This window comes from Mesoplodon mirus (genome assembly GCF_964341445.2).
Source record: "Mesoplodon mirus genome assembly, contig: HAP1_SCAFFOLD_1183, whole genome shotgun sequence".
Classification (NCBI taxonomy): Eukaryota; Metazoa; Chordata; class Mammalia; order Artiodactyla; family Ziphiidae; genus Mesoplodon; species Mesoplodon mirus.
In genome coordinates, this window is record NW_028294893.1 from 4885 (window position 1) to 30881 (window position 25997).

The 25997-nt window shown below is 46.3% G+C and overlaps 1 long non-coding RNA gene and 1 pseudogene across 8 annotated transcripts in view; one reads left to right on the top strand and one right to left on the bottom strand.

Annotated features, from left to right (window-relative positions):
• Positions 1-940: 940 nt before the first annotated feature.
• Positions 941-25997, bottom strand: part of LOC309797899 — a 62466-nt gene continuing 37409 nt past the window's right edge. For 2 of the 7 annotated variants that reach the window (XR_014292855.1, XR_014292856.1), the window contains exons 2-5: positions 17049-17125; positions 10581-10657; positions 9929-10168; positions 8143-9206 (exon numbers count right to left, since the gene is read on the bottom strand). This is a non-coding gene — a long non-coding RNA (uncharacterized lncRNA). Of the gene's footprint in view, positions 1072-8142; positions 9207-9928; positions 10169-10580; positions 10658-12250; positions 12334-17048; positions 17126-18726; positions 18931-19000; positions 19064-25997 lie in introns of those variants that run through there. The other 5 variants (XR_014292857.1, XR_014292858.1, XR_014292853.1 and 2 more) reach the window with 5 other exon arrangements.
• On the top strand, positions 19123-25828 carry LOC309797898 (putative ATP-dependent RNA helicase DDX28; annotated as a pseudogene). Its single transcript has 2 exons — positions 19123-20909; positions 24868-25828. The product of its transcript is annotated as a putative ATP-dependent RNA helicase DDX28 (transcript).

The following is a 25997-nucleotide window of genomic DNA, read 5'->3' on the forward strand; positions in this document are numbered from 1 at the left end:
GGTTAAGGACACGGGTAGGGGGAAGGGCAAGCTGGGACAAAGTGAGAGAGTGGCATGGACTTATATATACTACCATATGTCCACACCTTTTACAATTTCTGTTAAAAAGTGAAAAAAAAACGGAGAGTACAATTAACCACCTGAAATTGTCTTCTTGAAAGGTTGCCATCAAAATTGAATTTTTTGGTCAATTTTCGACCCCAGGATTGTTTTTTAGGGCAGGTGTCATTCACAGGCCTGTAATGAGTGTGAATATTTAGTGACCGTTAGCACTGGGTTTAAAGCGGCTGTTGTGGGAAACGGCCACAAGGCGGCAGCATTTTTCCATTCCCAAATCTGGTTACTAGGGCAGCAGAGCCTTTCTGGAAGTCCTGTGCCTAGGTTGTAAATTAAAATGGAATGTGCCAGGAGAAACCCCCATAAGTTTATCTTACATTAATTCTTGTTCGTTGTTTTAGTTTTTTAATCAGGGTAATGATTAGAATATTGTTTGTCCTAGGTGTACACAATCTGGTTCATTTGTGCATTATATATATATATATATATATATATATATATATATATTCCTGTACAGAGCCAATTCCCATGTAAATTATTGCAGTGTTCCATAGACCTCCCTCTTTTTAATATATGTATTTAATAGGTATTTGTACACGTATGGTAACCCTAATCTTAATTTTTCCATTCACCCCACCATTCCTTTTAGATAAGCATAGTTTGTTTTCTAAGTCTGTGAGTGTCTTTCTCTGTGGAAATATGTTCATTTGTGTCAGTTGTTAGGTAACGCCTATAAGTGATATCATAGGATATATCTTTTGCTTTCCGACTTACCTCATGTTCTGTGATTATCTCCAGGATCAACTATGGTGCCTCAAAGAGCAGTGTTTCATTGTTTTCCATGGCGAATATTCCATTTTGTACATGGACCGCTCCTTTTTCCACTCATCTGGTGATGGACATTTTGGTTACTTCCATGTCTTGGTTATTGTGAAAATTCCTGTAGTGCAGCTGTTGAAACCTGTGCCTTCTCGACTCTGGACTTCTCAGGTGAGAGGCTCAGCAGTGGGCCTGCTGGATGGAATGGTGGCTCAATTTTTACGTTTAAACACAGCTCCTTTCTGTTCTCATTATTTGCTGTTACCACTTTACATCTCACCAGAAGCTAGAGGGTACAGAGTTCTCTAAAACCCCTTCAGCATTTATTGCTTGTACACTTTTTGCTGATGGTAGTTGACATGTGTGAGTTGAAAATTTTTGGAGGTTAGACTTGCATGAGTCTAATAATTCCTGATGTTGAGCTTTTATCCATTTTCCTCTTTTTTGAAAATGAGTGAGTAAAACTTACCCCTCCATACTATCTCCTTGAAAATTTGCCAGTTTTGAATTTTTTTGGCCATTCCCTACCTCCACACAATTGTTTAGGGCAGGTGTCCTTTACAGCCCTGAGTCCTTGGGAATGTTAAGTGACCATTAGCTGTGGGTTTAAAGTTGCTCTTGTGGGAAACAGCCACAAGGCGGCAGCATTTCTACATTTCCAACTCGGTTTTTGGGCAACAGAGCTTTCCTGGAAATCGTGTTAGTAAGCTGCAAATTAGAGTGGAATGTGCCAGCGAAAAGCCCTAAGAGTTTATATCTCCTAAATTATTGTTTGTTTTTTAAATTTAATTTTTATTAGCAGAGCAAATTTGATAAAAATATAGATTCTCCTAAGTGTACAGTCTCTGGTTCATCCTATCAATGTATCTGTCTATTCCTCTTTGGATCCTTTCCCGTGTATGTTATAGAGTGTTGAGTAGACCTCTCTTCGTATTCCATAGGTATTGTGTGATTATATATTTCATATGTATTAGTACATGTCTGTTAACCCCCATATCCTAATTCATACATTCCTTACACCTTTCCATTTGGTTAAACATAATTTGGTTTTCTGAATCTATGTGTGTTCTTCTCTTGGAAATTATTTCATGGGTATCAATTTTTAGGTAACACCTATAAGTGATGTCATAGGATGTCTGTCTTTCGGTTTCTTTCTTACTTCAAGTTGGGTGATTATCTGTAGATCCTTCTATGGTGGTGCCAACGGCACTGTTCCATGCTTTTTCATGGCTAATATTCCACTGTGTACATGGACGACTTCTTCTTGGTGCATTTTTCTGTTGATGGATATTTTGGTTTCTTCCAGGTCTTGGGATGGTACATGTTGCTGCAGTGCAGGATTGCCAGCCTGTGTCTTTTTGATTCTGGTCTAATCAGGTGATAACCCCATGAGTGGGCCTACCAGATCACATGGTAGCTCCATTTTTACCCTTAAACGCACCTCCAATCTGGTCTCACTACTGGCTGTTACCAGGTTTCATCCCACCGGCAGCTAAAGGGTACACAGTTCTCTAAAACCCCTTCAGCATTTATTCTTTTAGACTTTTTTTGCTGATAATCATTCTGACGGCTGTGAGGTGAACGTTTTCGTACACTGGACTTGCATGGCTTTATTAATTCCTGATGTTCAGCCTTTTTCCGTTCCCATTTTTTTAACAAAAAAAGAAAGGAAAAGAAATAGAAGCCAAATGTGCATAAATTATGCCTCTTGAAACTGTCGGTTTGAAATATGGACGTCTTTTTAATTTTTTGGTCGATATATGACCCCAGGATTTGTTTTCAGGGCAGGTGTCGTTTACAGGCCTGAAATTATTTTGAATATCAACTGACCATTAGCGCTGGGATTAAAGCTGCTGTTGTGTGAAACGGCCACAAGGTGGCAGCAGTTCTCCTTTACCAAATCTTGTTACTAGGGCAACAGAGCCTCAATGGAAGTCGTGTTCTAGGTTATAACTGAGAATGGAATGTGCCAGGAAAAAGCCCCTTAACTTTATGTCTCACTACTTCTTGTTCGTTGTTTTTATTTAATTTTTATTTTTTATCACAGCAAGTTTGATTACAGGGTTTGGCTTGTTCTAGGTGTGCAAGATGTGGTTCTTTTACACATAAACATATGTCTATTCTTCCTGGGATCCTTATCCCACGTACGTTATGACAGAATGTTGAATAGTCTTCTCTTGGTATTCTGTAGGTGTTTGGTGATTATATATTTCACCTGTGTTTGTATACGTCTGTTAACCCCAATATCCTAATGTATCCAATCCTCACACCTTTCCATTGGTGAACCATAAATTTGTTTAATGAATCTCTGATAGCCCTTCTCTGTGGGAATATCTTCACTGGTATCAATTTTTAGGTAACACCTATAAGTGATATCATGCGATATGTGTCTTTCTCTTTCTGACTTACTCCAGGTTGTGTGATTACATCTAGAATCATCTATGGTGCTGCACAGGGCAATGTGTCCTTTTTTTCCTTGGGTAATATTTTGTCTGTACTTGTACCAGTTCTTCTTTGTCCACTCATCTGTTGCTGGACACTTTGGTTACTTCCATATCTTGGCTATTGTAATACTGTGCAGTGCACATTTGCCTTCCTGTGCCTTTCCAATTCTATCTTCTTTGGTTATAGGTCCAGGAATGGGCCTGCTGAATGATATTGTAGCTCAATGTGTACCTTTTAAAGGCATCTCCATTCTGTTCTCATTAGTGGATCTTTCCAGGGTACGTCCAACTGAAAGTTGAGGTTATGCATTTCTCCACAAACACTTCAGCATTTATTGTTTATAGGTTTCTTGCTGATGGTTATTCTGAGGTGTACCAGCTGAAACCTCTTTGTAGCTGAATTTGCGTGTGTCTCATAATCCGTTGAAATTAAGCTTTAAGGCATGTCCATTTTATTTTTCAAACTGTGATTACAGCTTAGCTCTTCAAAGTGTTTTCTTAAAGTATGTGTCACATTTTGAAATTTATTGGCCATTACCTCCCTCAAGGCATTTTGTGGGCAGGTCTCATTTACAGCCATGCAGTACTTGTTCACATGAAGTGACCATTAGCACAGGTTTTAAGCTGCTTTTGCAGGTAACGGCCAGAGGGTGGCAGCCTTTCTACGTTCCCCATGCTGGTACTAGGGAAACAGACCTTCCTGCTACTGGTGTTCCTCGGTTATAAATTAGAGAGGAATGTGCCCGGATAAACCCCCAATTGCTTCTGTCTCCTTACTTATATTTCATTTTAAATTTAAATTATACTTTTTATTGGAGTAATATTCCGTTGTGTACATGGACCACTGCTTCTCGGTGCACTCCTCTGTTGATGGACATTTTCGTTGCTTCCAGGTGTTGGCTATGGTAAGTATTGCCGGAGTGCAGAATTGCCAGTCTGTGAGGTTTTGATTCTCATTTTCTCAGGTGACAGGTCCAGCAGTGGGTATGATTGATTGCCTGGTAGCGCAATGTTTCCCTTTTCAAAGCACCTCCATTGTGTTTTCATGAGTGGCTCTTACCACGTCCCCCTTAGAACGGAGGGTACGCACTTCTCCACAATCGCTTCAGCATTTATTGCTTGCAGCATTTTGTTAATGGCCATTCTGACTGCTGTGAGCTGATAGGTTTTTGTAATTTGGGTTTGCATGTCTTTATAAATTCCTAAAACTCATCATTTTTCCAAGCTTTTTTTGTTTGTGTTTTTTAAAAAAGGAGAAAAAAGTATGCATACAATAAACCTTTTCAAATTGTCCTCTTGGAAGGTTGCCCTCTTTCCAATTTCTTATTCAATTTTCGACCCCAGGGTTATTTTGGTGGACAGGTGTCATTACAGAACTGCAAGATTGGTGAATAGTTAGTGACCATTAGCAGTGGGTTTAAAGCTGCTGTTGTGTGAAACGGCCACTAGGAGGCAGCATTTCTCCATTCCCCAATCTGGGTAGTAGGGCAGCAGAGCCCTTCTGGAAGTCGTGTTCCTAGGTTGTAAATTAGAATGGAATGTGCCAAGAGAAACCCCCATAAGTTTATGTCTCATTACTTCTTGTTGGTTGTCTTAATTTTTGTAATCGGTGTAGTGATTAGAATATTGTTTGTCCTAGGTGTACACAATCTGGTTCATTTGTACATTTTATATGTCTGTTCATATACAGATCCTCTTTCCATGCAAAATATTACACAGCGTTCCGTAGACCTCCCTTGCTATATGGTTGGTCTTTTTGACACATGTATATAATACGTATTGGTATACATAACACTGATCTTCATTTATCCATTCCCCCCACCTTTCTTTTTAGATAAGTATATTTTTTTCTACATTTGTTATTGTCTTTCTCTGTGGAAATATGTAAATTTGGGTCAGCTATTAGATAACGCCTATAAGTAATATCATAGGATATAGGTCTTTTGCTTTGCAAATTACCTCATGTTCCATGATTATCTCTAAGCTCATTTGTGGTGCCTCAAAGAGCAGTGTTTCATTGTTTTAAATGGGGAACGTTCCACTGTGTACATGGACCACTACTTCATTATCCATTCACCTGTTGATGGACATTTTGGTTGCTTCACCATCTTGGCTATTGTGAATAAGGCTGCAGTGCAGCTGTTGCAGCCTCTGTCTTCCCGATTCGGCACTTCACAGGTGAGAGGCCTGCTGGTGGGTCTGCTGCATCGAATGGTAGTTCAATTTTTGTTTTTCTAACGCAGCTCCTTTCTGTTCTCATGATTCACTCTTACCATTTTACATCTCACCAGCAGCTAGAGGGTACACAGTCCTCTAAATGTCCTTCAGTATTTATTGTTTGTAGAATTTTTGCTGATCGTCAGTTGACAGATGTGAGTTGTAAACTTTCTGTAAATTAGAGTTGCATGAATCTAATAATTCCTAAGGTTAAGTTTTTATTCATTTTCCATTTTTTTAAAGAGAGTGAGTCAAACGTACCTCTTCATACTCTCTTCTTGAAACATTTGCGTGCTCTGAAATTTTTTGTCGGTTCCCTTCTGCAGCACAATTTTTTTAGGGCAGGTGTCCTTTACAGCGCTGAGTCCTTGTGAATGTTAAGTGACCATTAGCTGTGGGCTTAAAGCTGCACTTGTGGGAAACGTCCACAGGCCGGCAGCATTTGTACATTTCCCACTCCATTTTTGGGCAGTACAGCCTACCAGGAAATCGTGTTAGTAGGCTGCAAATTAGAGTAGAATGTGCCAGGGAAAACCCCCAAGAGCTTATATCTCCTTTCTTCTTGATTGTTTTTAAATTTAGTTTTTATTAATTATGAGAGCAAATTCGATAAAAAAAAATATTTTGTTTCTCCTAGGTTTACAGAATCTGGTTCATTATATCAATGTATCTGTCTACTCATCTTTGGAGCCCTTCCCGTGTAGGTTATTACAGAGTGTCGAGTAGACCTTTCTTGGTATTCCATAGATATTTTGTGATTAAATATTTCATATGTATTAGTACATGTCTCTTAACCCCCATATCCTAATTCATCCATTCCTTTCAACTTTCCATCAGGTTAAACGTACTTTTATTTTCTTAATCCATGCTTTTCCTTCTCTTGGAAATAAGTTCGTGGGTATCAATTTTTAGCTAACACCTAAAAGTGATGTCATAGGATGTCTGTCTTTCAATTTTTTTCATACTTCAAGTTGGGTGATGATCTTTAGGTCCTTCTATGGTGGTGCAAACGGCACACTTTTATTCTATTCCATGGCTAATATTCCATTGTGTACATGGACCACTTCTTCCTTGTACATTTTTCTGTTGATGGACCTTTTGGGTTCTTCCAAGTCTTGGCGATGGTAAACATTCCTGCAGTGCAGGATTGCCAGCCGGTATCATTTTCATTCTGGTCTGCTCAGGTGGTAGGCGCATGAAAGGACCTACCAGATCACAAGGCAGCTCAATTTTTACCTTTAAACGCACCGCCACTCTCTTCTCCCTACTGTCTCTTACCAGTTTATCTACCCGCAGCGGCTAGAGGGTACATAGTACTCTAAAACCTTTTCAGCATTTATACCTTTGTACACTATCCTCCTGGTGATCATTCTGATGGCTGTGTGGTAAAGGTTTCTGTAGATTGGATTTGCAATCTTTATTAATTGCTGACGTTGAGCATTCCCATTCCCTTTTTCTTAAAGAAAAAAAAAGCAAGAAAAGACAAAATGTGCGTAAAATATGGCTCTTGACTGTGTTTTTGAAACGTTGACGTCTTTTGAATTTTCTGATTGATTTACGACCCCAGGATTTTTTTCTTTGATGGTAGCTGTCCATTACAGGCCTGCAATTATTTTGAATATTAAATGACCACTAGCGCTGGGTTCAAAGCTGCTGTTGTGTGAAACGGCCAGAAGACAGAAGCATTTCTCCTTACCAAATCTGGTTACTAGGGCAAGACAGCCAAAATGGAAGTTGTGCTGTAGGTTGTAAATTGGAACGGAAAGTGCCAGGAAAATTCCCTTAAGATTATGTCTCATTCTGTCCTGTTCGTTTTTTAATTTAATTACTATTTTTGATCACAGCCAATTTGATTACAATGTTTTCTTTGTTCTAGGTGTGCAAGATGGGGATGTTTTACACATATACGTATATCTAGTCTTCTTCAGATCCTTTTCCCATGTAGGTTATGACACAATGTTGAGTAGTCTTCTCTTGGTATGTCGTAGGTCTTTGGTGATTATATATTTCACATGCGTTTGTATATCTCTGAAAACCCAATAATGTAATGTATCCAATCCTCACACCTTTCCTTATGGTGGACCCTACGTTGGTTTAATGGATCTGTAATTGCCTTTCTCTGTGGAAATATCTTCATTGGTATCAACTTTTAGCTCACACCTATAAGTGACATGATAGGATATGTGTCTTTCACTTTCTCACTTACAACAACTCGGGTGATTACTTCTAGACTCATCGATGGTGCTGCAAATGGCATTGTTTCATTTTTTCCCCAGCTAATATTCCATCTCTACGTGTAGCAGTTCTTCTTTGTCCACCCACCTGTTGCCGGACTTTTTGGTTACTTCCATATCTTGGCTATTGTAATACTGTGCAGTGCACATTTGCCTTCCTGTGCCTTTCCAATTCTGTCTTCTTTGGTTATAGGTCCAGGAATGGGCCTGCTGGTTTATATTGTAGCTCAATGTTTACCTTTTAAAGGCATCTCCATTCTGTTCTCATTAGTGGCTCTTTCCAGGGTACGTCCCACTGAAAGTTGAGGGTATGCATTTCTCCACAACACCTTCAGCATTTATTTATTTGTTTATTTATTTATGTTTCTTTGTTTTGCGGTACGCAGACCTCTCACTGTTGTGGCCTCTCCCGTTGCGGAGCACAGGCACCCGCGGCATGTGGGATCTTCCCAAAACGGAGTACGAACCCGCGTCCCCTGCATCGCAGGTGGACTCTCAACCACTGCGCCACCAGGGAAGCCCCAGCATTTATTGATTATGGGTTTCGTGCTGAAGGTTATTCTGAGGGGTGTGAACTGATACCTCTTTGTGGTTGAATTTTCGTGTGTCTCATAATCCCTTGACATTAAGATTTAAGGCATGTCCTTCTTATTTTTCAAACTGTGATTACAGCTTAGCTCTTCAAAGTGTTTTCTCAAAGTATGAGTCACATTTTGAAATTTTTTGGCCATTACCTCCCTCAAGACATTTTGAGGGCAGGTTTCATTTACAGCCCTGCAGTACTTGTTCACATGAAGTGACCATTAGCACAGGCTTTAAAGCTGCTTTTGCAGGTAACGGCCAGAGGGTGGCAGCCTTTCTACGTTCCCCACGCTGGTACTAGGGAAACAGACCTTCCTGCCACTGGTGTTCCTCGGTTATAAATTAGAGAAGAATGTGCCCAGATAAACCCCCAAATGCTTACGTCTCCTTACTTATGTTTGTTTTTAAATTTAATTTATACTTTTTATTGGAGTAATATTCCATTGTGTACATGGACCACTGCTTCTTGGTGCACTCCTCTGTTGATGGACATTTTCGTTGCTTCCAAGTGTTGGCTATGGTAAGTATTGCCGGAGTGCAGAATTGCCAGTCTGTGAGGTTTTGATTCTCATTTTCTCAGGTGACAGGTCCAGCAGTGGGTATGATTGATTGCCTGGTAGTGCAATGTTTCCCTTTTCAAAGCACCTCCATTGTGTTTTCATGAGTGGCTCTTACCACGTCCCCCTTAGAACGGAGGGTACGCACTTCTCCACAATCGCTTCAGCATTTATTGCTTGCAGCGTTTTTGCTAATGACCATTCTGACTGCTGTGAGCTGATAGGTTTTTGTAATTTGGGTTTGCATGTCTTTACAAATACCTAAAATTCATCATTTTTCCAAGCCGTTTTTGTTTCTGTTTAAAAAAAAGGAGAACAAAGTGTGCATAAAATATACCTCTTGAAATTGTCTTCTTGGAAGGTTGCCCTCTTTTGAATTTCTTATTCGGTTTTCGACCCCAGGAATTTTTTGGTGGACAAGTGCCATTACAGAACTGCACGTTTGGTGAATAGTTAGTGACCATTAGCAGTGGGTTTAAAGCTGCTGTTGTGTGAAACGGCCACTGGGAGGCAGCATTTCTCCATTCCCCAATCTGGGTAGTAGGGCAGTAGAGCCTTTCTGGAAGTCCTGTTCCTAAGTTGTAAATTAGAATGGAATGTGCCAGGAGAAACCCCCATACGTTTATGTTTCATTACTTCTTGTTGGTTGCCTTAATTTTTGTAATCGGGGTAATGATTAGAATATTGTTAGTCCTAGCTGTACACAATCTGGCTCATTTGTACATTATATATGTCTATTCATATACAGATCTTCTTCCCATGCAAAATATTACACAGTGTTCCGTAGACCTCCCTTGCTATATGGTCGCTCTTTGTGACACATGTATATAATATGTATTGGTATATGTAACACTGATCTTAATTTATCCATTCCTCCCACCTTTCCTTTTAGATAAGTATAGTTTTTTCCTACATCTGTGAGTGTCTTTCTCTGTGGAAATATTTTCCTGTGGGTCAGTTATTAGATAACGCCTATAAGTAATATCATAGGATATAGGTCTTTTGATTTCCAACTTACCTCATGTTCCATGATTATCTCTAGGCTCATCTGTGGTGCCTCAAAGAGCAGTAATTCATTGTTCTCCATGGTGAATATTCCATTGTGTACATGGACCTCTTCTTCTTTATCCATTCACCTGTTGATGGACATTTTGGTTGCTTCACCATCTTGGCTATTGTGAATAAGGCCGCAGTGCAACTGATACAGCCTGTGTCTTCCCGATTCTGGACTTCTCAGGTGAGAGGCCTAGCGGTGGGACTGTTGCGTCGAATGGAAAACGTAGGGAGTAACCAGGCAACGTCAGTTACCATGGCAGCCCTGGGAAAAACATTACCAAGTGACACGAACACTCCCAGGAGCCTACATTTGTTTCCACAATAAGTAAACCTTTCTCATTTCTAAAGTACTATACTGTGAAATATGCATCTCAGTCACAACTAGAGGTTACTCAGTGTCTGCTGTGAGCGGGAGGAAAAGAGAAGGGCCTTACACAGTACCTAAAGCAAAGACAAGAAGAAACTAGGGGCCACGGGCAGAGACAGGATCAGACAGGCTCCTATCCCTATGACATTCTGAGGAGATCACGTTGTAAGGGCTTGAGCAAGAGAAAGCAGCCACTAACCAGCTACCCTGTCTCAAATATTTGGAGAAAGTCAATGCAAATACATACCTATGTATTATTCTTTTCTGATCATTCTTTCAGTGTAGCCCTTCTGGCTTTGTGCAAAGCGATTCTTTGTTTTGTACCTGAAAAATGAGTGGCACATGTAAATGGATGAAACATGTCAGAGCAGACATCCAACGAGCACTTCAGGTAATGAACGAGGAGCTCCGAGTTCTGGGAAAGAATTGTAAAAGTAGTGTAGAATCACAATATCTTAGAGCATCCTTTATATCAACTCCCCTCTATCATATCACCAATCAGTGGTTATCAGCCTATACATGAACTTTGCAGTGACAGAAAACACAGCACTCTCTAGACAGATCTAGGCATTTCTAGTTGCTACAGCAGTCTATATCAAATTCAGAATCTGATTCCCTGTCACGCATCAGTCCCAGTCTGCCTTCTGCAATGGTACACCCCATGGCACACCTCATCTCTTTTCCATCTGGCACATTTCCCAAACACATGAGGACAATTTTGTTCTTCCTAAAGCTCTCTTCTCCCACGTCACCCTCCTAAATCACTCCTTCCTGTGTTTATGACTTTGAGGAGCCCCCAAGGTTTTCTCATCCCAAGGCCATGACAAGCAATGGCATCAGTGTGCCTGCTACAGATTCTAGGAAAGGGGCAGGGCCACACAAGGGTCTGGCAAATGTGACTGACTACCTGAAGTGAGAGTACATGTGAAAACCTCAGCCTCTCTTCAGTCCTCAGCCTCTATCCAAGGTTTCTCCATAGCATGCTATTGACATTTTGGGCCAGATAATTCTTTTGGGGTGGTGGGGAGGGCTGTCCTATGCCTTGTACGATAGGTAGTAGCATCCTGACCTCTACCCACTAGATGCCTGCAGCACCACCACCCCCACACCCTGGGTGTGACAAAGAAAATTGTCTCCAGCCATTGTCAAACGTTCTGGAGGAAGGGTGAGGGCAAAATCACCCTCACTCAGGAGCCACTGCTCTATCCAATGACTCTGTTCACCCATGAGTACTCAAAACTCTCTCCTTCGCTGGCTTAACAGGTAACTCTCCAGAAAGTTTATCGGGTATCAAAATGCTATTTGAAATTTAATAGTATTTATCTCTATAACAGTATCTGATGAAAGTAAAACTCTTTCGCCAGATGTTAAGAACCTCCCAGGTGGTTAATCCACGTTTACCTTATCTCCTACCCCAGGCCCTGGAAATTACAGAAATGATCGGACACCCATTTTCGGGTTCCGTTCAATAAGTACCAGTAGCGTAAGGCTTTCTGGCAACCTGAACACTGAATTCAAGTAAACTATTCTGCCTGACCGTGGCTTTGTGGGACAGGCCACAAACCTGTAGCAGGACCCTCCTCGCTGCTATTTACGGAATTGAGGTATCTGACTGGAAAGCCAGTGGAGGTGAACTACCCAAGAAAGCAGTGGGTTCAGGATTAGAAGATGTAAAGGGTGACGAGGGGAGAATGAACCTCAGCTGAAAAGAAAGGGGAAAAGTATCAAGAGATGAGTTCTCTTGACTGAAGAGAAGATACGCTGAAAGCCATCAGCTTGCCCTCGGGGCCCTCAGCTCTCTGGGGAGCTCTAAGGGAAGGGTGAGCCTGGACCTACGACTCCGGACTCCTGGTCTCGGCCCCCAGGCCTGACCATTCACTCAGACTCTCAATAAATACTTGTATTCAGAGACCTTACACGGGGACCACATCTGGGAAAACATCGCCGCACCCTCATCATAAGTCACAGGGGGAGACCCGAACTGGCCAAGCCATGACAGGAGCTGTGAGGGCGACAAAAGAGCACGGCAGGGATCGGACATCGGATCGCCAGAAGCCCTCCGCCCTCCTGGTTCGTAATGCCAGGGCCCCACCGCCGCGTATCGCTGGACCCCGGTCCTGCCTCCCTTGCGCACCCTTCCCCAAGGTTGGCGGGGGTCTGGAGTCACCATCCCCGGTTCGGACCTACAGACCTCGCCGCTGCTGAGCTCTACAGATCCCGCTCCTTCCACACAGTTCGCCGAGTCCGCGGGCCTTACTGAGCCGTGCCAGCCACCGTCCGCGAGGCCTTGGCGCGCCTGTGACGTCACTGTCGTGTGCCTCTCCCGCAACGAGGGGTGTATGGCTCTCGCACGGCGGCTGCGGCTGTTGTCGCTCGCGGCTCGGTTGCTTCTGGCGCCTCGCCGGGACCTGACGGTCCGCGGTCCCAACGAGCCGCTGCCCGTGGTGCGCATCCTGTGGGCTCTACAGCAGCGGCAGGAAGAGCGGCAGAGTGGGCAGCGGAGCCCCCCGCGGCCGGTGCTGGCGCCACCTGGGCCGCTGCCACAACGACTGAGCTCACGTGCCGCAACTACTGAAGCCCACGCGCCTAGAGCCAGTGGTCCCCAACAAGAGAAGCCACCACAATGAGAAGCCGGTGCACCGCAACAAAGAGGAGCCCCCACTCACCTCAACTAGAGAAAGCCCACGTGCAGCAACGAAGACCCAACACAGCCAAAAGTAAACAAATAAATAAAATGAAAAAAGATACAATACAGTATTGTTAACCATAGTTGCCATGCTGCACATTACATCCCAGAACGTATTTGTCTCGTAACTGGAAGTTTGTATCCTCTGACCACCCGCACCCATTCCCCCCCCGCCTCATCCCCATAGGTTAAACTTTTAAATACAGGAGCCCAGATAAACTTCAATGAGAAGGTGACATCTGAGCAGAGATTTGAGTTAGCCAAGTTCGTATCTAATGGAAGAGCGCACAGGAGAGGTAAGGGCCGGTGCAAAGACCCTGGGGCAGGAGCTTGTCTGGTGTGTTGGAAGAACAGGAAGGAGGCCACTGTGGTTGCAGCACAGAAAGGAGAAGAGGGTAACGGAAGTCAGATACACAATGGATGGAGAGCAGTGAGCAGGTAGGACACAGGGGTCGGACCCCGAATGGCCTTGTCGGATGCTCTGCCGGCTGTGTTAGCGCTTCACGATAGGAGCCAGTGAAGGCTTTTAAGGAGAGGAGTGGCATGACTGATCACATTCCCCATGATCACGCTGACTGCTGTATGAAAAACAGACTGTGGGGACCACGGTAGACACTGGCAGATCATCAGAAGGCTCTTCTGTCACCGATGTCAGAGATGATGGTGGCTCAGGACGGAGAGATAGTAGGGGAGGTGGTGAGACGTGGTCACAGTCTAAAAATATTTTGAAGGTAGAGCAACAGGAGTAAAACGAAGAAAATCCAAATCCCGTGGCCCAGAGATAACTGTTAATTTATTTATTCTAAGCAAACGCGGTCCCTCCTAAAAACCACAAAGCTTGCCAAGGATGCTCTTCTCAGAGGTACTACCTTTTTACTACTCAGCCCGCTCCGGCATGCCCTCCCCCTCTGCCACTCTCCCAAAACTGCTCTGATTAAAGTCACCAATTACCTCGAAGTGGCTCAATCTATGAGACACTGACCTGTCCTCAATCTTGTTCTGCTAGCAGCACATGGCATGGTGAAGCCTCCCCTCTTGCTTGATCTCTCTCCTCCCTGGGTTCGTCGACCGCACACACTCCCAGTTTTTCTCTCTACCCCTGCTTTGCAGTCTCTTTTCCTGGTTTCACCTCCTGCCCTCACATGTTGAGGTTGCTCCTCAGTCGTGGGCCCTCTTCCCTGCTAATTTCACACATCCTCCCCCACAAATGTATTCACTCCCATGGTATAAAATATTGGCCACGATCATCTCCAAAGGCATCCCAACCTCACACCAACTGCTCAAAACACATCCCCACTCGGATGTGTTAAGGGCATCTCCTACTCCACGTGTAGAAAACAAAGCCTTGATCAACCTTCCTAAGCCTCGTACTCTGTCTCCAATTATTTATTCAACGGACACTTACTGAGCCCCTAAGATATGCCAAGCACCGCTAGGCACTAGAGACAAAAAGATGAGGCAGGAGGGTAAGGTTCAATAGAACAGAGGGTTATAGAAAGGGAACTTACAAATATGTGTGAAAATAAAAGTGTGCATGGTGCTATGATGGAGCACTTACATAAGGCTGTAGGAGTCTAGCTCAGCAGCGAAGAGACTGATGGGGGTTGAGGAGGGCCTCCCTCAAAAAATAATCTCTGTGGGCTTCCCTGGTGGCGCAGCGGCTCAGAATCCACCAGCCAGCACTATTTACAATAGCCAGGACATGGAAGCAACCCAAGTGTCCATCGACAGACGAATAGATAAGAAGATGTGGCACATATATACAATGGAATATTACTCAGCCTTAAAAAGAAACGAAATTGAGTTACTTGTACTGAGGTGGATAGACCTAGAGTCTGTCATACAGAGTGAATGAAGTAAGTCAGAAAGAAAAACAAACACCGTACGCTAACACATATGTATGGAATCTAAAAAAATAAAATAGTTCTGATGAAGGTAGGGGCAGGACAGGAATAAAGACGCAGATGTAGGGAATGGACTTGAGGACACGGGGAGGGGGAAGGGTAAGCTGCGGTGAAGTAATAGAGTCGCACTGACATACATACAATACCAAATGTAAAATAGCTAGGTAGTGGGAAGCAGCGGCATCGCAAAGGGAGATCAGTTCAGTGCCTTGCCACCACCTAGAGGGGTGGGATCAGGAGGGTGGAGGCAGACTCGAGAGGGAGGGGATATGGGGATATACGTATGCATAGAGCTGATTCACTTTGTTATACAGCAAAAACTAACACACCATTGTAAAGCAATTATACTCCAATAAATATGTTTAAAACAAAACAAAACAAAAACAAAAACAAGAATCCGCCTGCCAACGCAGGGGACACGGGTTTGCTCCCTGCTCCAGGAAGATTCCGCATGCCTCGGAGCAACTAAGCCCACGAGCCACCGCTACTGAGCCCATGCGCCACAACTTCTGAAGCCCGCGCACATAGAGCCCGTGCTCCGCAACAAGAGAAGCCCCTGCAGTGAGAAGCCCGTGCCCCACGACGAAGGGTAGCCCCTCGCCGCAACGACAGAAAGCCCACGCGCGGCAACGAAGACCCAACGCGACCAAAAATTAATTAATTAAAGCTTATATTGAAAAAAAAAAATCTCTGCTGGGAATTCCCTGGTGGTCCTCTGGTTAGGACCCTGTGCCTCCAGTTCAGGGGGCCTGGGTTCAGTCCCTGGTTGGGGAACTAAGATCCTGAAAGCCGGCACCGCAGCCCAAATAAAAATGAAATAAAATAAAATATATTAAAATAAAAAAAGAAAGGATCTCTGATTCAAGGTCTAAAGGGTGAGAAGGTGTTTATCAGGCCAATATGTGGGGAGAAAATTTTTCCCATTTCAGTAAGTAGCACCTCCATTTACCCAATTACACACCATTAACCCACATTCCCCACATCCAATTCATCGCTTACTCCTATTCGCCTCCAAGCCATTACTAACCTTCCAAATATGACTCTAACCTGCCTGCTTTACTCCACCTCCAAGGCCACCACTGTGCACAAAGCCAGTCTCCTAATGAGTCTCCCCAAATCTTCTCCTGCCCCCTCCTATCCATTCTCTTACAATAGCCAGTATGGTGTCTGAAAAAGGCATCTCTGCTAACACCACTTCCCTGTTTATACCCTGCAATGGCTTCCCACCAAGTTTAGGATAAATCCCAAACAGATGATGGACTGGAGGTTGGAAGACCAGAAGGAGGTAGGGTGTTAGGTTAGAAAGAGGGATAAAGGGTCTAGGCAAACAGCGAAGAGGGCTGAAAAGAAAATGATCGGCACTTGTACAACAGTCCGGATGCAGGCAGGAGAATGCAGGAATAGCGAAGGAATACGAATAGCCAGCCACTTTTTATTTCTGCAATGCCCTTGCAATTCCCAAAGTGCTTCACTTATAACTGTGATTCTCAAACCTAGCTGTACATTAGAATCATCTGGAGAGATTTTTAAAACTACCAATGGCCAGGCCTCACCCCATTTTAATCAGAATATACACTTCACTAGGGCAGGAATTTTGTCTGTTTCATTCACTGTCCATATGAAAAGTACCTGGGACATACATGGTGCTCAGAAAATATACACTGAATGAATAAATGAAGGAAGGAATGTACCACTATCACCTGAGATCCAAGGAGACATTCTTTTCAAAACTTAGGGAGTAACCAGGCAACGTCAGTTACCACGGCAGCCCTGGGAAAAACATTACCATGTGACACTAACATTCCCAGGAGCCTACATTTGTTTCCACAATAGGTAAACCTCTCTCATTTCAAAGTACTATAATGTGAAATATGCATCTCAGTCAGAACTAGAGGTTACTCAATGTCTGCTGTGATCGGAGGAAAAGAGAAGGGCCTTACGCAGTATCTAAAGCAATGACACGAAGAAACTAGGGGCCACGGGCAGAGACACACAGGCTTAGATAGGCTCCAATCTCTATGACATTCTGAGGAGATTCACTTTGTAAGGGCTCGAGCACGAGAAAACAGCCACTAACCAGCTACCCTGTCTCAAATATGTGGCGAAAGTCAATGTAAATGCTTACCTATGTATTATTCTTTTCTGATCATTCTTTCAGTGTATCCCTTCTGGCTTTGTGCAAAGCGATTCTTTGTTTTGTACCTGAAAAATGAGTGGCACATGTAAATGGATGAAACCTGTCAGAGCAGACATCCAAGGAGCTCTTCAGCTAACGAACGAGGAGCTCCGAGTTCTGGGAAAGAATCATAAAAGTAGTGTAGAATCACAATATCTTAGAGCATCCTTTATATGAAATCCCCTCTTGCATATCACCAGTCACTGGTCATCAGGCTATACATGAACTTTGCAGTGACAGAAAACCCAGCACTCTCTAGACGGATCTAGGCATTTCTAGTTGCTACAGCAGTCTATATCAAGTTCAGAATCTGACTCCCTGTCGCGCATCAGTCCCAGTCTGCCTTCTGCAATGGTACACCCCATGGCACACCTCATCTCTTTTCCATCTGGCACATTTCCCAAACACATGAGGACAATTTTGTTCTTCCTAAAGCTCTCTTCTCCCACGTCACCCTCCTAAATCACTCCTTCCTTCCTGTGTTTAGGACTTTGAGGAGCCCCCAAGGTTTTCTCATCCCAAGGCCATGACAAGCAATGGCATCAGTGTGCCTGCTACAGATTCTGGGAAAGGGGCAGGGCCACACAAGGGTCTGGCAAATGTGACTGACTACCTGAAGTGAGAGTACATGGGACAACCTCAGGCTCTCTTCAGTCCTCAGCCTCTATCCAAGGTTTCTCCATAGCACACTATTGACATTTTGGGCCAGGTAATTCTTTTGGGGTGGTGGGGAGGGCTGTCCTATGCCTTGTACGGTATGTAGTAGCATCCTGGCCACTACCCACTAGATGTCTGCAGCACCGTCCCCCCACACCCCGGATGTGACAAAGAAAAATGTCTCCAGCCATTGTCAAACGTTCTGGAGGACGGGTGAGGGCAAAATCACCCTCACTCAAGAGCCACTGCTCTATCCAATGACTCTGTTCACCCATGAGGACTCAAAACCCTCTCCTCTGCTGGCTTAGCATTCAACTCTCCAGAACGTCTATCGTGTATCAAAATGCTATTTGAAATTTGATAGTATTTATCTCTATAACGGTATCTGATGAAAGTAAAACTCTTTCGCCAGATGTTAAGAACCTCCCAGGTGATTAATCCACGTTTACCTTATCTCCTACCCAAGACACTGGAAATTACAGAAATGATCGGACACCCATTTTCGGTATCCGTTCAGGAAGTACCTGTTGTCTAAGGCTTTTTGGCAACCTGAACAACTGAATTCAAGTAAACTATTCTGCCTGACCGTGGCTTTGTGGGACAGGCCACAAACCTGTAGCAGGACCCTCCTCGCTGCTATTTACGGAATTGAGGTATCTGACTGGAAAGCCAGTGGAGGTGAACTACCCAAGAAAGCAGTGGGTTCAGGATGAGAATTTGGAAAGGGTGACAAGGGACGGGAGAATGAACCTCAGCTGAAAAGAAAGGGAAAAAGTACCAAGAGATGAGTTCTCTTGACTGAAGAGAAGATACGCTGAAAGCCATCAGCTTGCCCTCGGGGCCCTCAGCTCTCTGGGGAGCTCTAAGGGAAGGGTGAGCCTGGACCTACGACTCCGGACTCCTGGTCTCGGCCCCCAGGCCTGACCATTCACTCAGACTCTCAATAAATACTTGTATTCAGAGACCTTACACGGGGACCACATCTGGGAAAACATCGCCGCACCCTCATCATAAGTCACAGGGGGAGACCCGAACTGGCCAAGCCATGACAGGAGCTGTGAGGGCGACAAAAGAGCACGGCAGGGATCGGACATCGGATCGCCAGAAGCCCTCCGCCCTCCTGGTTCGTAATGCCAGGGCCCCATCGCCGCGTATCGCCGGATCCCGGTCCTGCCTCCGTCGCGCACCTTTCCCCAAGGTTGGCCGGGGTCTGGAGTCACCATCCCCGGTTCGGACCTACAGACCTCGCCGCTGCTAAGCTCTACAGATCCCGCTCCTTCCACACAGTTCGCCGAGTCCGCGGGCCTTACTGAGCCGCGCCAGCCACCGTCCGCGAGGCCTTGGCGCGCCCGTGACGTCACTGTCGTGCGCCTCTCCCGCAGCAAGGGGTGTATGGCTCTCGCACGGCGGCTGCGGCTGTTGTCGCTCGCGGCTCGGTTGCTTCTGGCGCCTCGCCGGGACCTGACGGTCCGCGGTCCCAACGAGCCGCTGCCCGTGGTGCGCATCCCGCGGGCTCTACAGCGGCAGCAGGAAGAGCGGCATAGCGGCCAGCGTAGCCCCCCCGCGGCCGACGCTGGCGCGTCCTGGGCTGCCGCTGATGTCAGCGTGGCCACCCGAGTTGAACCAGCCGGCTCACCTCACGCTGGGCTCTTGGAACCCGCGCCACTCTCTTCGCGCGGCTGGAGGAATCGGCGCACCCACGCGGGCCATTTCTCCATCGAGTGCGCGCAACATGAGGCTCCAGCGCTGCGGAACCTTTCGCCCAAGGGCAGCTGCACTGAAGTGTGTCTGGAGCTCCCCGTTCTGAGCGCGCTACAGGAGGCTGCTCCCGAAGTTGTTCGGCCCACAAACGTGCAGTCGAGTACCGTTCCCCCACTTCTTCGCGGCCGCCACATTCTCTGCGCCGCAGAAACCGGCAGTGGCAAAACTCTCAGCTACATGCTACCTCTCCTTCAACGGCTGTTGGGCCAGCCAAGCCTGGACCCCTGTCGTATCCCTGCTCCTCGAGGCCTGGTTCTTGTGCCTTCTCGAGAATTAGCCGAACTGGTGCGTGCCGTGGCCCAGGCCTTGGGCAGCTCCTTGGACCTCCAGGTGCGGGAGTTAGGGGGAGGCCATGGCATGAGGAGGATCTGGCTGCAACTGTCCAAACAACCTCCAGCAGATGTTCTGGTGGCCACTCCGGGGGCTCTGTGGAAGGCCCTGAAAACTCAACTGATCAGCCTGGAGCCGCTCTCCTTCTTGGTGTTGGATGATGCAGACATGCTTTTGGATGAAATCTTCCTGGAACTGGTGGATTACATCTTGGAGGGGAGCCATACAGCAGAAGGCTCAGCTGACATAAAAGACCCCTTCAATCCCAAAGCTCAGTTAGTGCTGGTGGGGGCCACTTTTCCCGAAGGTGGAGGCCAGCTGCTGAGTAAAGTTGCCAGCTTAGACTCTCTAACCCCCGTTACCAGTGACAAGCTCCACTGCATCATGCCTCATGTCAGACAGACATTCATGAGGCCGAAGGGAACAGAGAAGGTGACTGGGTTGGTACAGATCCTTAGGCAGCATGACAGAGCATATAGGACTGGCCCCGCAGGAACTGTTCTGGTGTTCTGTAATTGCTACAGCGCTGTGAACTGGCTGGGGTATATATTCTGGATGACCACAAAATCCAACACTTAAGACTGCAGGGACAAATGCCAGCCTCAATGAGAGCAGGCATCTTCCAGTCCTTCCAGAAGGGCTCCCGAGACATTCTTCTCTGCACAGACATCGCCTCTCAGGGCCTGGACAGCACCCAGGTGGAGCTAGTCATCAATTATGATTTCCCTCCTACCCAGCAAGACTACATCCACAGAGCAGGGAGGGTGGGCCGGGTGGGGATCGAGGTGCCAGTCACTGTCATCAGCTTTGTGACCCATCCCTGGGACGTGAGCCTGGCTCAGAAGATTGAACTGGCAGCTCGCCGGAGGAGAAGCCTTCCAGGACTGGGGTCCTCAGTGAGAGAGCCTTTGCACCAGCAAACCTTATTGCAGCAGGCTTATATATGATGCCGTAACAGGGACCTTTCCCTCTGTGCTGGACGGGTGAGCACACTTGTCAGTGGGGTGCTCTGGGCTGCCTAGTCACCTTCTGAAGACCCGGGCTGCTGTCTGGCTTCAAAAGGTAAGTTGTTGCTGGCCAACACTGGAGGGTGATCTACTGAGCTCGGCTCTCTGTAGTCTTTCACGTGAAGAATAATGTCGATCTTGGCTCTGTATTATGTCATGGTTTCTAACAATAAGCGATGTTTCTATGGGTGCCCCTTAATAACAGTTTCCACTGCGGCAGAATTCAGTAGACCCTGAGAAGATTCACACTCCAAACTACCACACTTAGGACGAAGGCTCTTTCAATTGATGTTTTAGTTTAGATTTTGTTTCCGGCCCCCAAACATCCATTAAGCCTCCAGGAGAAGGAAAAGGGGATGTGACTAGCAATAAAGAGAAATTTTCTTCACAACAATGGCCATGGCAAGCTTAGGCACTTTTGGTGAAATCTCTCTGGGAAGTACTGGCAGAGGAATAAAAGGCAAACTGACACAGAAATATTGCTTGGTGTGCATTTCCAGGCTCTGCCTTCTTTCTCATCTCTTGGTGGCAGGTGGAGGAAGAGAAGAAAAGGTTAAACTTTTTTATAAACCAGCAGAATAAGCTTATAACATCCTCTCACTATCTCTGCATAGGTTCTAGTCTCTGCAGCATTATATAAGCTTTGCCCAAAGTAATGAACTGTTGAAAGTCAAATGTAATACTTCACCAAACAACTTAAAAATGCTTGCGCACTGGAAAGGGTTAAGTTGCAGAGAACACAAATGGACCCAGAGCAACCTTTGCCGAAAGAGAATATTGTGCTAAATGTACAGTCATAGCTCTTTTCCATATAAAGAAACAGTCAGAAGGATAAAAGAACTTGGTCAAAATCACACAAGTCAGTAGGAAAGAATCTGGTTTGTCTGTCCTCAGGGCTGTGTTCTTTAACCACCAGGCTAGCTTTTCTCAAATCTGATTCATGCATAGAATAACTATACACCTTTGCTTGCCTTGAATATTCCCTGTTTATACATATGCCTGCTGCAGTTTTTAATATTGCCCACTTTGACTCCCAAAAGCAACCGAGAATACACAATAATTTGGTCTCTCTATCCATGGACCACTGTGGTGGGACTGCCCAGGAAGCTTATGAAAAGTGCAGCTTCCTGAGCCCTACTCCAGATCTAGATAAGTTTTCTGAGGGTTGGCTCAAGAATCCAGGTACAAGGCCTTTTAGGTGGTTTGGTGGAACCCCCCAGGTGATTCTCTCACTCTCTTAAGTTAATAAACCGTTTATTCTGCCTCCCCCAGATGCCCAGCCAGGTCCTGTTAAGGTAGGAGTCCCCACACCATATTAGAGGGATGCTCCCAGCCAAGTAATCTCCGGAGCCTTGGATAGTCTGAATGGTCTCATGCTGGCCCACCTGCCATGACAAACCTCCGCCAGAGCATTCCCCTTCACATTTACCTTCTACCACTCCAAAAGGCAGTCTGCTCCAATGAGGCCTGACTTCGTCTGTCCTAACGGGCACCCACTGATTCAAGCAGTTTAGGGATAGAAGGTGCTGTGGTTCTCAACCAGGGTGGCCCAACCTCTAAAAGGGTAGCCCAAGCAGTCTCTACCTCCTGGCCACATCCCCTCTGCAACAGCCCCGGTAAACGAAGGTCCCATCTTTGCTTTTTCAAGGTCGGCAACAGGGAGTCCCCTCCTAAAGAAGGTTCTCTCTCATTGCCACACTATCAAAAGCTGCCCCAAATGTGGTTCCTTCCTGTGGGCCTGATCAGGCTAAGGGCAGAGTTGTCTCTTTCCTTCTCTGAGTCGGACCAAGTTGTCTTACTAAGCCCTCTTCACAGTGTTGACCATGATTTTCACGGGGGCTGCTGCTGAGCCTTTATCTCATCCTTTCATGGTGGAGAGAGAGAGGATTATAATGATTTTTACTTCTAGGGGAGAGGGGAGTGTAATGATTATGTTGTCATTTTGTATTATGTCCTTTTGTCATGAATTTGTTTTGAATTTCATATTAAAATGGGCCCACCATTCCCACTTTGTGAGGTCATTCAGCACCCTCATTTTGCACCTTTAACATCTCTCTCAGTATCACTTGGAAATGTTTGAAACGGCATGAGCTTGTCCTTACATTCCTATCAGCTGTAAATCCGGTGCTCCAACATGAACGTAACCATTGAGCAGAACCCCTCTCCACTACCTGTGTAACAATGGGTAGGCCCCTTAACATCTTGGTTTTTCTAAGCCCTCAGGTGTAAAAATGTGAGGGTTCTATGAATTTATATTTGGGGCAGGACAAGGTCGAGAAGAGTGTGTCTTTGCTTGTATTCTTCCAAACTGGAATGTCTTCCCTCTCCTCCCCATGGGTCCAAATCTCACTTGTCCTTCAGGCCCACTGCCAAGGAGCCTTCCCTGATCCCCCAGTCCACACAATTCTCTGCCTCTTAGGGTCAGTGCCATAAAACCTAGCTGTCTCTTAACGTTAATCTTGCCTCTCAAGCCAATTTCAGAATGTGGGTCTCTCTTGCCCTCCTGGGGCCCCTGGGGCTGTACCAGCCCACCTGCACGCCCCACGTGGGGTGTCTACTAGACTAGGGCATGGGTGGGGAGGCCCAGGTGTGAGGGACCAGGCAGAGTACCTCTGCCTCTACCCTGCTCTCCTCCACAAAACTGCCCCTCCTCCTGAAGCCTGACCGCAAGTCACAGGTTCCTTCTTATGACCTCACTGGGTAGTGATGACCTCACAGGCCTTCTCACAGTTTCCATGGCAGCGTAACTATGGAAACGTGCTGCCCTCAGAGAAACTTCCCTACCAGTTCTCCACCAGATACCAATCTCTTTGGTTGTCTGAGAGAGAATGTCTGACCGGATCGTCTATATTTACTCAAACCTGTGCTCTGTTCCCTGGCTGGGCAGTGCAGCAGGTACACCGAGACCGGGCACCTGTAGAAGAGGCATGGTGTACACACAACCTCACCTGGCTGCCACATGTTCCTATGGGGCTTGCCCACTACGTAAACCTCAGCACTTTCCCAGCTGTAAGTAATACCAGTGACCTGGGACACCTTCAGGGTCCCACAGTGCTCACTGCTGAGGACAAGTGAATCCCTGAACTAGTGTTCAGGAAGCTTCTGATCTTTATAAATGTTGCCTTCCGCTTTGGGCTACAGGATGCTTCCATTCAGACCCTTTCCTGATTGGCCTCTTAGCAAAAGGCAAGTGCATTTTTGTTGGCAGATGGTAAATGGAGCAGTTTGAGGAAGAGGGCCACTCTTGAACCGCACCTTCTAACCCAGGCACCTCTGTGCTGTCATGTACACATCAATATCGGTCCCCTCAGACACATCCCATACTGAGCTGCTGAGTACTAGGGGAGAGGGTGGTGCCATATTCATGGGAAGACCGGAAGAACCAAGGGGGGTGATGAAGCGCTAGTGAGGCTGGAGGGCTGAGCAGATGGTGTCCCAGGAGGCTGGGTGGATGTGAGCCTACACTTGGTACCCAGAACCCAGTTCTGAGTCTCCTGATCACTCTGCCTCAGTATTTGGCCTTGTTCTAATCTAGATAAAAGTATCAGAGGGCTAGAGTTCAGTGTGGTTGTAACAGGCAGTATAAATGGGGCCCAAGAGGGGTTGCCAAGGTGGGAGGGGTCCTTAACCAATTTATATTAGATTATCTTTTTCCAAAACTTGAAAGACGTTTCCATTAAAGCCTCAGAAGTGACACACTGCAAGAAATGTTTTCCCTGTTGTGGAAGGGAGAGATGGAGAGGATGATTGCAATTTCTTTCGGGTTCTACTGTTTTCCCTGGCAACGGTGAAGAGACTACCTCACCTGATGCAGCCGTAGGCTCTAGGAATTGCTTTTGCAGCCAGTGTCCCTTCTCTAGGGACTCATAGAGGTGATGGGCCAAGTCTGTGTTTTGGATGTCAAGTAGATTAAAGGTCTTCAGCCAGAAACTGGGAGAGACATGAGAGAGGGAAATTCTGGCAGGAGACTGTGTACAGCAGAAGTGACTGATCAGTTCTGATTTTCTTTGCAGCAGCTGTGGCTCCCATTTCTCCTCCTAAACCTGGTCACTACCATGTCCTCAACCGAGGGTGTGGAGAAACGCAGTTGGGCCGGCATGGGGAGACATACTGCCTAGTTGGTGGCTACCGGGCCTACGGGGATGCTCCTTTGGCCATGCCAGCAAAGGCGGAAGCCGAGAAGCCAGTCCCCAGATGGGCTCCCGAGAGAAAGCACGCTCCGGAAGAGTCGGACGAAGATCTCGGTTGCTCCAGACCCCAAATCCGGCGATTGTAGCATGGTGCCAGGAGGCGGACTCCACAGAATCTTGCTGGCTGAACCATTCTGAAGACAGGGCAATGGTTTAACTGCCTAAGACAGCGAATGCCTCTTCCTGCAGTGACCCCTCCCCCCCCACTGCCCACTACCACAGATTAGAACCTGCGTCGTTCTGTCTGAGCCTTCCTCAGCCAGGAACCTCCCTGCACACTAAATGGCCATAAGCCAGGAGCCTCAGAAAGTGAGGTTTGAAATGAGAGTCTGCCCTGAACATCCCAGGGCGGAAGCTGGCCTGGAAGAAAACCTGGCATTCCTCTGCTCAATCCTCACGGGCCCCTTTGTGAGCTGGAGAAAGTGAAGTCTGCACTCTGCGAGCCGAGGAGGATGCAGGAGCAGAGACAGGGTGCAGAGAAGCCTTAGCAGTCTACCACATGGGCTCCTGCCCTGAGCCATTGTCAGCGGCCACCACCACAAACCAGTGGGGAGCTGGGCTTTTTGAAACTGAAAGCAGCAATCTGTGGCTTCCCAAAGAGCCTCCTGCCTGGGGTCTCAGGAGGCAGAATAGAGAGGCCCAGGAAGTCCTGCTCCCTGAAGCAAGAACAGGATGGAGAGTCAAGCAGCACGCACCCTGTCCCGAGGTTCACAAGCTCCTTTATTGCCAGGCCTTTCCGTCCCCAGTGGCGTCCCTTACTGCTCAATAAAATGTTTTTCTGTAACAGATTTGTAGGGTCGCCAGTGCTCAGACTTAGGTCACTACCCCTGTGCTAGGCACTCCTGCCACCTGGGAAAGATTCCAAAGGTGGAACAGCTCTGGGGGTGCCAGGGATCAGAGCAAAAACTTGAGAGGCTGGCGATGCAGGAGTTTGGGCACAGTCCCTAAATCAT